The sequence below is a fragment of the Dermacentor variabilis genome, chromosome 8 (assembly GCF_050947875.1).
Source record: "Dermacentor variabilis isolate Ectoservices chromosome 8, ASM5094787v1, whole genome shotgun sequence".
NCBI classification, from domain to species: domain Eukaryota; kingdom Metazoa; phylum Arthropoda; class Arachnida; order Ixodida; family Ixodidae; genus Dermacentor; species Dermacentor variabilis.
In genome coordinates this window covers 82,043,454-82,057,606 of record NC_134575.1, presented here as the reverse complement: position 1 = coordinate 82,057,606, position 14,153 = coordinate 82,043,454, and the positions used below count along the sequence as shown (strand labels likewise).

The 14,153-nt window shown below is 45.1% G+C and overlaps 1 long non-coding RNA gene across 1 annotated transcript in view; it reads right to left on the bottom strand.

The window, feature by feature from the left end:
• Positions 1 to 14,153, bottom strand: part of LOC142590377 (uncharacterized) — an 87,874-nt gene that overhangs the window by 37,545 nt on the left and 36,176 nt on the right. Inside the window, exon 2 of the long non-coding RNA XR_012830081.1 lies at positions 6,042 to 6,156. This is a non-coding gene — a long non-coding RNA (uncharacterized LOC142590377). The remainder of the gene's footprint in view (positions 1 to 6,041; positions 6,157 to 14,153) is intronic.

Sequence of the window (14,153 nt, the reverse complement as noted above, 5' to 3'; positions counted from 1 at the left end):
TTCTTCGTCTTATTGATTCGTCCGTAAGCACTGAAAATGCACTGCAGGACAGCCAACTTCGATATTTGTGTAAAACACTGCAGTTTACGTTCGCAATACCGTCAGTACCGCGCCAGCGTCGGCATGCCGGCCGGTCGGTCCCTGACAACGGCGCCAACTGACGCCGTTACTCGTTAGCAAGAGTAGCGCATGTGCACAAACTTCACTGGAAGCGCAAGTTTCGTCTGCTAGGCATGACACCACCCATGTCGATATTAACTAAGCTTCCCTGCTTATCCCAGAAGGCTAGAGCGCATGAACGGAGGCTCGCCTTAGGCTCAGGAAAATAAAATCAAAGCCCCTTTCTTAAAGGAACGATGGTTGAACGCCGCACTACCAAGACGAACTGCATATATCTGCATTGCATTACGCGCGGCACGAAATGCATTCCTGGTCGTCACCATGGGTAGGCCGCGGGTGCAGCGCATGAGAGCAGAAGAGGAAGCCGTACGTGAATGGGAGTGCGACCGTGCCCGTAAAGCCGATATCGTGTATAGGCAATGGCATGCAGAAGCAACGTGGGAGACGCTTCCGCATTCGAGATGCCTATTGGTCTTTTGATCGTCAGCGGGTACATCAGACCGAACACGTCTAGTTGTGACGCCGAAAGTTCCTGTTAGAAATGATGAGTACCTTAAAGCCACATTCTACGCCGTACCTCGTGTGCGGTGACATTAATATATATCTGGCGAAAATCTGCTGAAATCTGCTGAAAATTCGCTGAAGCTTAAGATGCTACAAATACCCACGACGCAAACCGTTCCTGCATTGATCTCAGGTTTGCAAGCAGGCTGTGACAGGTTACGATGGCAGAACCTCTGACTGCCTACCAGAGCGATTACAAGTCAATACTGCGAAAGTGCAGAGGCGTCTGTAGAAGTGTGAGTGCGTGCGCGTAAGCAACAGTTGCATGATCTAAATCTATGCAACCTAATGAAATGTGTATTCATTCAACTTCAACGTTCAAGAAATACAATCCAAAATAGGCAATGAAATCTCAAATTCATAGCATCAGGTCGCTCAACGTTTCTTGGATTCATTGCGTGGTCACTGGCTTCGGACTTTCATTCAATTTGAATTGGACGGAAAGCTTCGCGTTAAACCATCTTTCTTTAAGGAAATGGCTGTGATCCTTCGTGAATGGTCGCTACTAATAGAATGCAATTTACATAGGTAAGGCCCATTGCTCTTCACAAGTACACGTAAGGTGAGCGGTTCTTACTGGTGATCTCATTGGAAGTTGACGTGGCATATACACAATGCATATTAATGCTGTTAGCAATATTTGCCTACTTCAGAAGTTTCGAGCCTGCCTGCCTGCTTGCTTGCCGGTCTGCCTTACACTGTCCTGCCCTGTCCCGCCCTGTCTGTCTGTCTATCTGTCTGTCTGTTTGTATGTCTGTCCTTCTGTCTGTCTGTCTGTCTGTCTGTCTGTCTGTCTGTCTGTCTGTCTGTCTGTCTGTCTGTCTGTCTGTCTGTCTGTCTGTCTGTCTGTCTGTCCAGCCAGCCAGTTAGTCAGCCCACCTCTTACGCCGACATAGTGAGTACCTGTCGTCTACCATGTTGGAACTCGAATGATGCGCTTTCAGTCACGATGACTTCGTAGTCGTTCCATCGTCGTCATGCCAGCTTCGTTAACCGTCTCTCTTCACGCCGTCGTCCTAACGCATTCTACCCTGACCTAGTAGCTGATGTTATCTAATTAATTTGGACATTAGGCACATGCTCGTGGTGGTTATGCTATAGCGGTCGTTGCATCGTTCCCAGGGTGTACAGACTTCATATCCTCGGTTTATAGTTATAGAAACACGACGGAGTAGGACACGCCACACTGAAGCTACAACACATGATCACACAGATCTTGCGCATAAGGCAACGAGTTACCAGCAGGAGGAGGGAACTCAAGGAAGAGGACCTGATCCGGCTAGTACAGACTCTGATTGTCAGCGGTGCTACGTAATTCGCACTATATCTAAATTTCCAAAATGTGGAAGTTGAGCCCTTTCGACCGGCTTATATGCAAGGCATATGAGCAAGTGCTTGGACTCCCACCCAGAAAGGGCAACTTTTCAGTACGAGGAGACAGGGGTGCACAACAAGGTACAGGACATTTTAAGGCTACAGCACACGGCAGTGGCAGGCTGCTTCTTCAAACCTCTTTGATATTGCCTACAGAAGATCAGTGCACCGACAAAAATGTGCAGAGGAGTAAAAGTAAGTATGCACGCCTCAGCAATTTTCAGGAACATGCACCAGATCTTCCATATCGGACGGCGATGAGGTAGAGCTAAGACACTCGGGAGGATTTAGGAAAATTACTCCAATGTCTTGTTCGTAGACGCACCTGGAAACGCAAGAAGCACCGCATTCGTCACCAGCGTAATCCAGAATTCCGAGACTGAAATAAAAATGTTGTCGTTTCCCGGAGCGAGCGCTGCGGAGGCACCTGTATAGCGCAAAGCCATCACGACGAGACCGGTATGGGCGTGCGCAATAGTTCAGGCGTACCTTCAGACGACACGCAGAAATTTTTTCCAGGCCAAAAACTTCCGGGGCAGCACGTCGCATTCGGAGTGGGGTGCCCCAGCTCCCACCATACAATCAATGTATGGGCTCCGGTGCATGAATCTTTACGCAGCAATCAACAGGCGCACGCCTATGCCCGAGCGCATGCAGTCCGGGAGCCGCGAGTTCGACCCCTCTAATAGTTCGCCCACCCCACGCCAATGCTATTAACCTACACGCCAATTCTACAACGTCATCGGCTTTCACGAACCACCCTGCCATCGCCTCTTAATTCTGTCACGCGATGAAACTTCAGTATGGCAGATACCCTCAACAAAGACTTATGGCAGAACCTTCAAACAAATAGATATCCACGATCTTGTCGGCTTGCGCAAGCAAGCAAGAGATGGTGATGATATGTGTTGACATGCCCTTGGAAATTGGCTGGTGACAAATACATAACCTGCTCGAGCGTCTAAGGTATGCTATACAGATGCATAGCACACCCCACCACACTGGAATGGGAGGCAACGTTGCCTAGTTCGACGGACAAGCTCAGCATGGTCAGCAGAAGAACGGCAGGTAATGCCGTTGCATTCTAGGATTGGGGGGACCAGCCACTGCATAGCGGACGGCTACCTACGCTAGCGTGCTCTCTAGTGTAAAATCCGTTCCCTCTCTCTGATCAATCTAGCCTATCAACGAAATATTTCCCTGCACTTGTCAGAAAATCGTCGCCATGCAGTCGTCGTGTGCATGCTGTCACGTCGCAATCAGGAGGCCATTGTAGACCTCCATCGTCTTAACTACAGCTTAATCATACGACTCTTGTCATGCCGTCATCGCCACGCCATTGTAGTATTACATGCTTCGTTATACAGCCGTCTTCACGCCATTTCCATCATACCGTTGATATTACATCATCTTTATGTCGTTATGATCCGTTCATTGTCACGCACTCATACTCGTACCGTCGTGATGCCGTCACGTACCCTATATCTATAGGTATACTTTGTGGCCCAAAATACATTTCTTGAAAACGGACAGAAGAAAGGAAGACAGTGAAGATGTGAACAAGGTGACATGGAACATCGCGGCAGCCACATGCCAAGCACGCTATCTAGGCTTCTGCATAAGAAAAAGACAGGGGGGGGGGGCACCACGTGAAATCACATTGGCGCTTCACTGTCTTCCTTTCGTCTGTCCCTTTTCGAGAAATGTATTTTGCGCTACAAAGTATACCTAGGAAATCTAAGCACCAATTTGCCAAAGAACAAGTCCTTTTGGAGTGCCCTCTATCGTCGTGATCATATGACGCTCTCCATGTCGTTGTCGTGATGCCATCATCGTCACACATTCTTCGTCATATTATTATTTTCGTGCCATTGTCGACACGCTATGGTTACATTAGGGTCGTCATTCAGTCACATCATCACATTGTTATGACACGGCGCTCGTCGATCCATCGACGTTGCTGGGCTCTGGTGCGAGTGAGATGGTTCATGATCTTGAAGCAAACTTTCACCAGCGCGAAGAAAAATAGAAGAAACACCAGGAACGAAACATAGCGCTCGTCTGCGTTTCTTCGTGTTCGTCGTCCTTTGCCTCGTTTTCTTCGCGCTGTTAGAAGTTTGCTTCCATACCATCGACGTCAATTCTTCTTCGTCACTCTATAGTGATTAAGCTGGTGTCGTCACGCAGTCGTCCTTCTTATGTAGTCGTTAGAGTCGCTATTATGCTTTCGTTGTCATATCATCATCGTAATGCCTTCGCGGACGTGCCATCGTCGACAATTTATTCGTAATGCTGCAGACGTTACACGACCGTAGTCATACATTAGCCACTGCCCACTTTAGCACATCATACATTAGCACATCATACATTAGCCATTACCCACTATCCTCATTCCACTGTCCTCATACTGTTCTTATGCCGCAGTCACTATGTGGTTCCCATGCACCGGTCGTGGTATTTTCGTTGTCATAATTCTGATCTCTGATAATATAAAAGATGTAGCTTCAATTTTTATCGCAAACGTTGGCATTCTGTAATGTGAGCATTGTCTTTTTAGCGCGCAGGTCAAGCAATAGCGATATAAAATTAGCACTGCAGTATTGCACATCAGCCAAATGAAGGCAATTTACCCATCCAAATCGGCCTCATGCAAGAATGAAACTACAACATAAATTTGCAGTCACCCTAACAGGAATACCTTATCTTTACAATTGAAATGCAAGTAAAATAGGGCCGCAATAACCTAAACCCATTCCAAACTTTTCTATTCTAATTCTGCAAGCAGCCCTCCACGATTAGTCAAAAGCTTTTTTGGACCACCCTCATTTCACCTCTCTCACGCGACCTCACGAAATCTATCCGCAATAGCTTTCCATCTGATATGACGTGTACACACAGATTATGCGTGATTTGACCGAACAAAAGAAAAAAATTATTTCGGATTCGACACCTTTTCGCCATTAGCCCTCGACTAATAATCCAAAGTTTTCGGGCTGCCCCCACTTCAACTTGCTGTCACTCGACGTCACAAAACAGCAAAAACTCACGGCGTCAAAGTGAAGTGTACGCGGTAAAGATGCTATAGTATGCCGAACACAACTGAATTTCCTTATAAATGGCCCCAGGCTGCCCCGTTCCGAAAGGCATAAAAGATGGCTGCCGCTGATCGCTCAGGCACTGGTTCCTCGTACCTGCCGGAGAGCATGCGTTTATTTCAGTATAATAAAACTTCTGTGTGTGGCCATGCGACATTGTCGAACACTCTCGGCACGTTTACGACCTCGTTCTGTCAACTCTTCTTTGCTGAGGATCCATTTAAGTGACATTCTTAAGCTTCCGTTGCATGCCGCTGCGATTTTCGACCAGCCACCGCAGGCTAAGTAAGGGAAAGCGGACCAATCGCAGACGCCAGCACCACCCACTTCATCCGGTTATCAATTTTCAGTGCGTTGGCTCGGCCCCTTCAAATCCCCCTCCACTTGAGCGTGCTCCTCGCCCTTGTCAGCTAAGGAGATAAGACAAGCCACTCAGTGCAGGCAATGTTATTCGTGTTTCAAGCAAACAAAAGTGACCTCCTATGAACGAGGAGAGTGTTTGATTCGTCTGCTCACGCAACACTGCGGGTGACCGCCCGATGCATGCGTCGGTGGTTACGCAAATTTGACTATTTCATATGTAAAAGTTGGAGCGATTTGATTGCACCAGAAAACTAGAGCAAATTAACATAATTTCTCACTGTTTAGCTATTTTGCCGGCTAGACCACAATCCAATGACATCATTGTATTACCTCGGGGAGCCTAATTGGGATTATACATTAACACCTTCGCATATTGCCACATCTGTAATCTATTATACATGGTATAATATTTAAAGGGTGCTTGTATACCAGAACTCCTACGCCACTAACAGTGATCACCCGCACAGCTTAGTATATGGTCAGGAATCAGACAATAAAAAGGTGAAAGGAAAAAAATCCACTCACTTCGGAACACTCAATTCGCACCACAATCGCAGCACTATTGCGATAGCTTGAAAGACATAGGCATATGGCCGGCCGCAGACCTCTTCTCAGTTCTAGTAGGACAACAGCAACTCGTCTATCAATAAAAGAAAGGGATGAATTAGTTAACTTATGTTACCTTGTTCCTGCTAGGTAGCATTCCATTTATCTGATTTTCATCCATATCTAGTCTCCGCTTTAGCTATACAAAATGCGTATTTAAAAAATAAAGAATATGATGGTTGCAATCACCTCTCTGGTATGTCAAGTTTTTTTTTTTTTTAACTGATAGGACATTTACGTCTAGCTTAGCGACATGAATGTCGTGACTGCCCAGAAATCACTCCAAGCGAAACGTCTTGCTACACTGCAAGCATAAGGGCTTGTTTCAAGAGCAAATTATGAGCGCGCATAGACTGTTGAACATCCGTTAAGGGCATGCTATCGCATATCCAAACGCGTACTTGCAACCGAACACAAAATAAGTTCCTCGATGTAGCACCGTACAAGTTTTAGATGAAGTGAAACACATCTAGCGCAAATATTCTCGCGCTATGGCGGCACATTACCAGCACACAAGCGTACACCACAAAGCGACAAGTTATAATATGCCGAGTCAAGCAGCGTGCCCACCGATCACTTTCACTGTTTACTGTTCTTCGCTCTGTTCTCTCTGTTCACTTCGCTCTGATCCCTGTTCTTCACTCACGAAGCGTGAATCTCCGTTCCTTGGAAACTTGCTCCGCTGTTGAGTACAAATCAAGACACATTTGCGGTAAATTACCAATTTTTGCAATAAAGCATGATAAAAGCTGGCTGACCATACATTTGCAGTTTCACAAAACGCTCGTTAGATGCTTTGGAATGTTGCCGTCTGGTCATAAAGGTAAACAGCCACAACTCAAGACAAAAGTAGTGAAATGTATCCAAGTCTTACTTTGGCGCCAGACTTGTCGTCTTCTGAAGAAGAAGCGATGAGTAGCATGAAATCAAGGATGCGAATGTGCATCATGGCATGTAAATGCTGCCAATAGTCAGTAATTAGCAACCATTTTACCAACCAGGTTGATACCTTATCACTAAAGACACCCCCGAACTATATTGCTTCCATGCTCAAGAAGATCGATATCTTGTTGACGAAACCCACCGACAAGCTCGTAAAAGTTGTGCTTTGAAATTGTGCCTTCAAAGTTCGTTGCAAGTTCTTCAAACATAAGTTTTCAAGCTCATGAAATCATACCGAAGGATCAGTGATATCGTATTTTTTCGCGTGCCTTACGGCAGGACGAAGGACGCACGGCACACCGCACTTGTGTTTGCCTTCGTGTATGGGTATATCTGTCGAGACATGCAGAAATTATATTTGAGGTCTTCTGCTTTACCAAAAACTGTGCCAAAACTTGAAACTGTGTCAGTGTACTGTCAGTGCCATGTAGTGACAGTGCAAACATTTTCAGTTCTATCTTTCCCTTCTCTAAAAATATGTACAGCGTTTTTATAGGCTTCCTGTCTGCAGCTGCTGTGGGCAAAGTAGTCATGGATCTCGCGAACTATTTTTTCTACGGATGAGTGAATTTCGTCCATTTACTTGGATACTTCAAAGAGGCTGTAGCACGAACGCAGAAGTGATGTTTTGAAGAGGTCTGCTCAAAGGAATCTTGTGTTGCCCACACATTACATTCAATCCATAATTTCATATTTATTCCATCTAATGTCTGCTTGAAATGTCGAGAAAAAACATTACTGAAGATAGCTGTGCATTTTGTTATGTGCATCTCAAAACCAGCAAATCCTCGCCAAATTCGTTAATGGCTGTAATAAATCAGTGCATGGCAACGAACAGGGGAATTCATAATTAACGAGCTCTTTTGTAGGTAGCATGGCGGTAAGTGCAGAATGAAATAACATGCATGACACCAGTCATTCTAGTTGGTACTACATGGCACTAGTTAAACAAGAAATAAGAAAATAACAAAAGTGAAAGGTGAAGTGCAACTGAAGTATGCAAGAAATTGACATATGCACAGGAGAAAAGAAAATTTTATCCTTAAAATTTGACTCAGCTATTGTTGTGAAGAAGGAATAATTGCGCATTTACACCGTTCTATGATTTCGGCCTGTTCAAAAAGATACTGAAAATGGGAACGAATCTTGCATTTACAGTATTTGCAATTAACAGTGGTCCCAGTTAGAACCAGTGGCACCAGGCATGCAATCCGCTTTGATGTCTTAACCAAACATCCCAGTTCCTTAGCCTGCAACTTCTGCACGACAATGCGAACAAGCCACGTACCATCTCTGCTATAGTGAATACGAGCGAAAAGTCCATGCCATATAGCTATTTATTTTTCATAGATGACTATAGAAAATGATGTTTTAGACGTTGTACACAGCCTATAAATATATAGATTTGTTAAAACGACTTTATAAATACATACCATGGATAATCTAAGTTCCATTCAAATTACGTTGCTGAAACGTTGTAAGGATATTGCAACTTCACCTATGTGATTTCTAAGTGAGGCTCACTTTAGTGCACGCGAATCGAGCATCAATTGGATATTTTGTAGTTAACGCTAGCGAGCTATCTTTGCAGGTGCTACAGCAGATGTACTATCAAGGACAAATTCGATATTATGTTCGTAGTAGATGCTGCATGCGGCAGAACACCCACACAGCAAGGTCAGATACATCACGTACACACATTACTCAGCATGCCCACCACGCGAACGCACAGCGTATAGTCAATCTTCGTCATCTCTGTCTTGACCCACTGCACACTTTGAATCACCGAATGTTTTGCAACTAAATTGTTTGAGAAAATAGGCGGAGCAGATGTATACATATGACATGCGGAGATGATAGTTTCGGACTTTACTTTTTAGAAATGAGAAATTATAATGTTGTCGCAGCAAAACTAAAGAAATGCCTATGTGCAAGAGGAGGGGACTATTCATGTGTAGTCCGGAAAGAAGTATGTTTGTCATGCGATCAAAAAATTATGCATTAGATGTCATGTGACCAGCAGCGCAATGCCATAACCACGGACTACTATTTTCTGAACAAAAATCCCGAGATAATTTTCGTTGTGCCTTCACTTTCTAACATGAGCTTATCGGGATCGGCTATTGCTTCTGAAAAATTTAGTTCCCACATTCAACGTGAAAGGCATTTCATGCACAACAAAGCTCCGCGAATGTAGTGTTTTTAAAGATCTCGTCACATAAAAGCTTTGCTAACCAATAATTGCATCTCCTAAACCGCCACGGTATTTTAAACAAATCCTCAAGACAGGTAAGGAGTATTCAACCGATATGACGTAGCGCGTACAACCCTATAACGTGAGCATGTAATGTTCTTGAACAGCCTAATGCAAATGTAGAATAAACGTCAATAACACATCGGCTACTTAACACTTGCAAAATATGTCAGTTGGACGTTCCTTAGATGTTATGTCAAGATGTGCACGAATGGATCATACCTGGTTGTTGACAGTATATAAGCGGTTCACTGGGGCATGCGACAAAGATAGAAAAGATTCTTGAGCCCGATCCCTCAGTCACCTTCCCCTTTTTCCTTACCCATTTCAATAAATTATACAACCACCATCACCAGTAGGTGGAGGCCAAGGAACGCGACACTGAAAAACGTTGTAGGCAGCTATGCGTGCTTTCTCAAGCGCTTGAATCATTAGCCATATATTTTGCCAAAATATAAGCCAACAGTTGCCAGGAAATTGTCAGGGAGGCAAAGAGCCAATCTCAAATATTAAGCGGCAAGCACTCCGAAAATGCAGCTTATCTAGCGCAAAGTAGGGACCGAAAGCAAAACATCCTTCGAAACCGGAAGCGCAGCGTGGTGCCACCTGGGGCCGCGCTCTGTCAGCACGGACAACAAACGAAAATCGGTTTGATTTTCGCATTTATGCTATGTTTGCTGGAACAGTAAAATACTGCATGTCACCTAATATTAATTCTGAAACAGGAGAAGACTTTCTCTCGCGCAAGGCAATACATTTTGTACAAAGAGATCGAGAAAGCAATGGAAGGAAAGGAGAATTGATTAACCAGACGAGTGTCCTGATTTGCTACTGCGGATAGCAAACCCCAGCGTTGCACTGTAGTGTTCGGTGATGCGTCAATAGGCTGTAGAATTGGTGGCGTCGACTTACGAAGTCGCCATCTGTCGGAAACGCCTCCTTTGCGTTGTATGAGGGATAACGCGGCGCGTTGCTCATAGGTTTGGCTTGCGGCGTTCAATAAAAACACCACCTGGTGATTTCTGTAAGTCCTCTCAAAATGCCGGAAGCTTTTTACTGTCAAAATAATAATCTTGGGGAACTGGAAGCACAGAATCGTTTACAGACGCTATCTGTTTGCCGAATATGTAATGAACGCCACAGCGCGCGGTCACCGCGATGGAGTCTCCCGAACCGTCTTCTTTCGTGAAAGGTGGGCAAACGCTGAGAGTAAACTTTGAAATATGTCCTAAATTATAATGGTTTCTCTGTATAAGCGAATGGAGCATAACAGAATGACGCCTCAAATCAACGATTGCACGGGTTCGCAGCGACCGACTGTGCGTCTTCATGAATGTCTTGCACGCAATTTTTTTCTTTCGCTGCGAGTGCGTTTTCGCACCGCACCGTGAGCTTTAGGACGCAGAATATGAGCATTTGGCAGTACACAATAAGCAATAGGTGCGTGGATGCTACCAGAGTTGTTCAAAAATAATTTCGTTATAGATAGTTCGGCGCCTACTGTGACTGTGATGTGCCGCCGAAACAATTCAATCTTCTTTTCTATATTCTTGGACTTTTCAAGATTACTTCTGAAGTTGCATCGCACTGTATGTTTATCGTTCTTCTCATTGTCCGATTTCCTCCTGCAATTTTTTTCGTAATCCAGTACATTATTTCATAACACAAACACAACCATGAGGCGTCCCTTTATAATGTGCTTCTTGTTGCTCCCCTTCCATTTGAGTGAACTTGCCAGAATTTCGCATCAGCAAGTTCATAGACCAAATAAAGCGTCCTGACATTAGCCAGGCAGTGGGCGCGGGCGAGCGATTTAGTGCACGTTTTCTGCTACTCACCGAACATCGCAGTCTCGACGCCGTAGCAGCCGTCTTCCTCGTGTCTATGCTTGCTGCATACCCGAGTTGTAGCCGATGGCTGTTTGCCGGTTCCAAGTTTCGCGAGCCAAGCTTCACGCAGCTTCGTATCGTACGGCTACGTGTGAATAAGGCTGAAACCACGCTCGGTTGCGCACGTCCGGAACTGTGGCACTGAATGTAGCTGACCATGCTGCACTCCTACGAAGGCAGCCACTACATATTATAGCGCTTTCAAATGCTGTCATGCAGATAGCCAAGACAGTAAAACCTCACCGGCTGATTAGAACAGCAGCGGAGGAGAGACTTTAAATTTTCGTATTCAGTTCGCTTCGGCGCTTCCGAGGCAGCCGAGGCGGCCGCTGTGTGCACGTGATACATCATGCCACGTCACGCCGACTGTGACGCCAGCTTATCCAGTGGGGAAAGTCGCCCACCATAGTGCTAATTGGGCTGGTAGGTGCATGCGGTTAAAGGGTAAATAATGAGTGTTGTCTTAACTTTTACAGCGAAGCTGTCAGCCTCTAGTCGGTCGTTATTTTTCGTGTCTACATCCGTCAGCAAACTTGTAGGCTGATGCGGTAGCAGTGCTGTGCCAGCAGCACTGGCTCGTAACCTCTAAGGCAAAGGCTTCAAGCAGTCAGTAAAGTGAAGCGAACAGTCCACATATATTTTGGGATCACGCATACAACATACCGAAAAGCTTACATTTAAATAAAGAACAAGCACAAAACAGTCACCCCTACCATATAATTGATGACAAGGCACTCTTGATAACAATGCCAAGCTTCCCGCATACGCTTCCCGGTAAAGATTATACTGTGGCCAAGGTGCCGCGCCGACTGCAGGTTGGTGGCGTAGTGACAAAATTACCATTACTCGCAATACTAAGGTTACTCGGAATTACCCTTACAACTCTTACTTTCAAGCAAAAAAAATTGCAAATGACCCTCCGCAGTTGTAGCCGTGATTTTCAACAGCTTCGCTAGAGATCCACTTTCGCAGGGCAAGAATGGGGAAACAATTTTTTTCCCTATTGGCAGAATAAATCTCTTGGTATAAATTGTCTTGCATGTGGGATAAAAAGAAATAAAGGTTGAATCCTTACGCCAACTCGTCACTGGCATTTGTTTTTGTCTCACTAAACACAGTAATGGGCCCCTCATCGTTGGTCTTCTTCATGTAGCTATCACATATATTGTGCATGTTCGCAAACTTTGTTCTCCGGTACAAGAACATGGGTGCTCGACGGCCTTGTTTTGAGCAGAAGGGACAAATGCGTGTGATTTTACTTTTCCGTAAGCATTGAAAACACATGAACAGTGCAGGTTATGCGTAACAGAAGTGTGTCAATGAATGTGCAGCTATTGTGAGAGATGAGGTATTTTGGACTACTCTAGGGTCGTTGAAACCAACTAGTGCACAGTTCAGTAAACTATTTTCCCTATTGGCATTTAGCACTTTCATGTGGCCGTAGTACTTAAATCTACATGCCGCCAATTCCCTTCGGGACCATTCGATGCCCAATGTGAATGCAATCACAGTCATACCACTCCCCGCTTTTTCTACTGGTTAACAGGGCACACATTTTCTTGCGTAGAATACAGGTCAGCTGCACCTGCGCGGCGCAAGTTTGTGTTCCAACTCTTTTCGCTCACTAGAACACACACACACACACACACACACACACACACACACACACACACACACACACACATATATATATATATATATATATATATATATATATATATATATATATATATATATATATATATATATATATATATATAGCAATGCTCTAAGCCTTCACAGGTTCATACAGCAGTGGGTAAAAAGCAAAGGCAATCACAACCTTGTGGGCCAGAACAGTAGAAAGTAAGAAAATGCTGCAATGAACTGCGGAAGTGACGTGAACGGTGTGACTATGCAAGTATGGAGTTTCCTCAAAGTACGTCAGATGATCCTGGCCATGCGTTTTAAACAGGCTACCTGCCGCTATCTGGCAAACGCTTATATCTTAGTGTGAAAGTTTCCTTTTACAAAGACTTCATCGTTGATGTATACTGCCAATAAAGTGTTGCTGTAAAGAAATGCCAAGCATAAAGAAGTGTCAAGGGCCAATCTGGCAAGTGTAGTGGAATTTGCGCCACAACCACATCCTGAACACTGTCCGAACAGCAACCACGTTATTCCTACACCTCAAATTGAACAGTGGGATGCCAAAACACCGAAACTATCGTCAAGCTAGACTTAAGGAACTCATAGTTAAACGAGATCGATGCCAGATTTGATCACGGACCAGAGACCCATGTCTTTTTCCACCCGTTCCCATACGCTTCTCCCGGCACGTTGGAAACAGCCCTCCCTGCCTTGAGGTTTCCTTACGCTAGACAAGTTTGATTTCCATAACCCTGGATGCGACGTACTATTCAGGGATTATGATCCAGCGTACTGACATTCCGACAAGCTGCTCGCCTGAATACCGCGTTTCAGGTACTTTGTTTTGCATCATGGCACCCATGCCCACAGCGGCACCCAGTCAATACTGACCTAGTTGATTCCTCTAGTAGCTCCAACACCTTCAGATGGTCGCACAGTACCTATGCAGCGGGCCATGGAGTAGACCAGGGGTGAGATGCATGAGCACACCATATATAAGATATTTCCCAGAACCCAGACCTGACTTCGTCCAAAACCGTCCTTCACCTAAGGATATAGGGAAATACATTTTCGCCCCTTTGTTCACTGCCGCAATGATTGGACGCTCTGACACAGGACACCCCGCTTCGACCTGACGGCGAAGTCGACACTTTCTACCAACTGCAGGATAGGTACTCCATAATTAGGAACTATGCTTTAACGCAATTTTCTTGGATGCAAACGAGTCGTGAGATGGCTCGTTTCACTTTCGCTCCTAATCAGCCTCCCTTGACTTCCGATTCTTCTACATCAAAGATGCCCATGACCGACAACTTA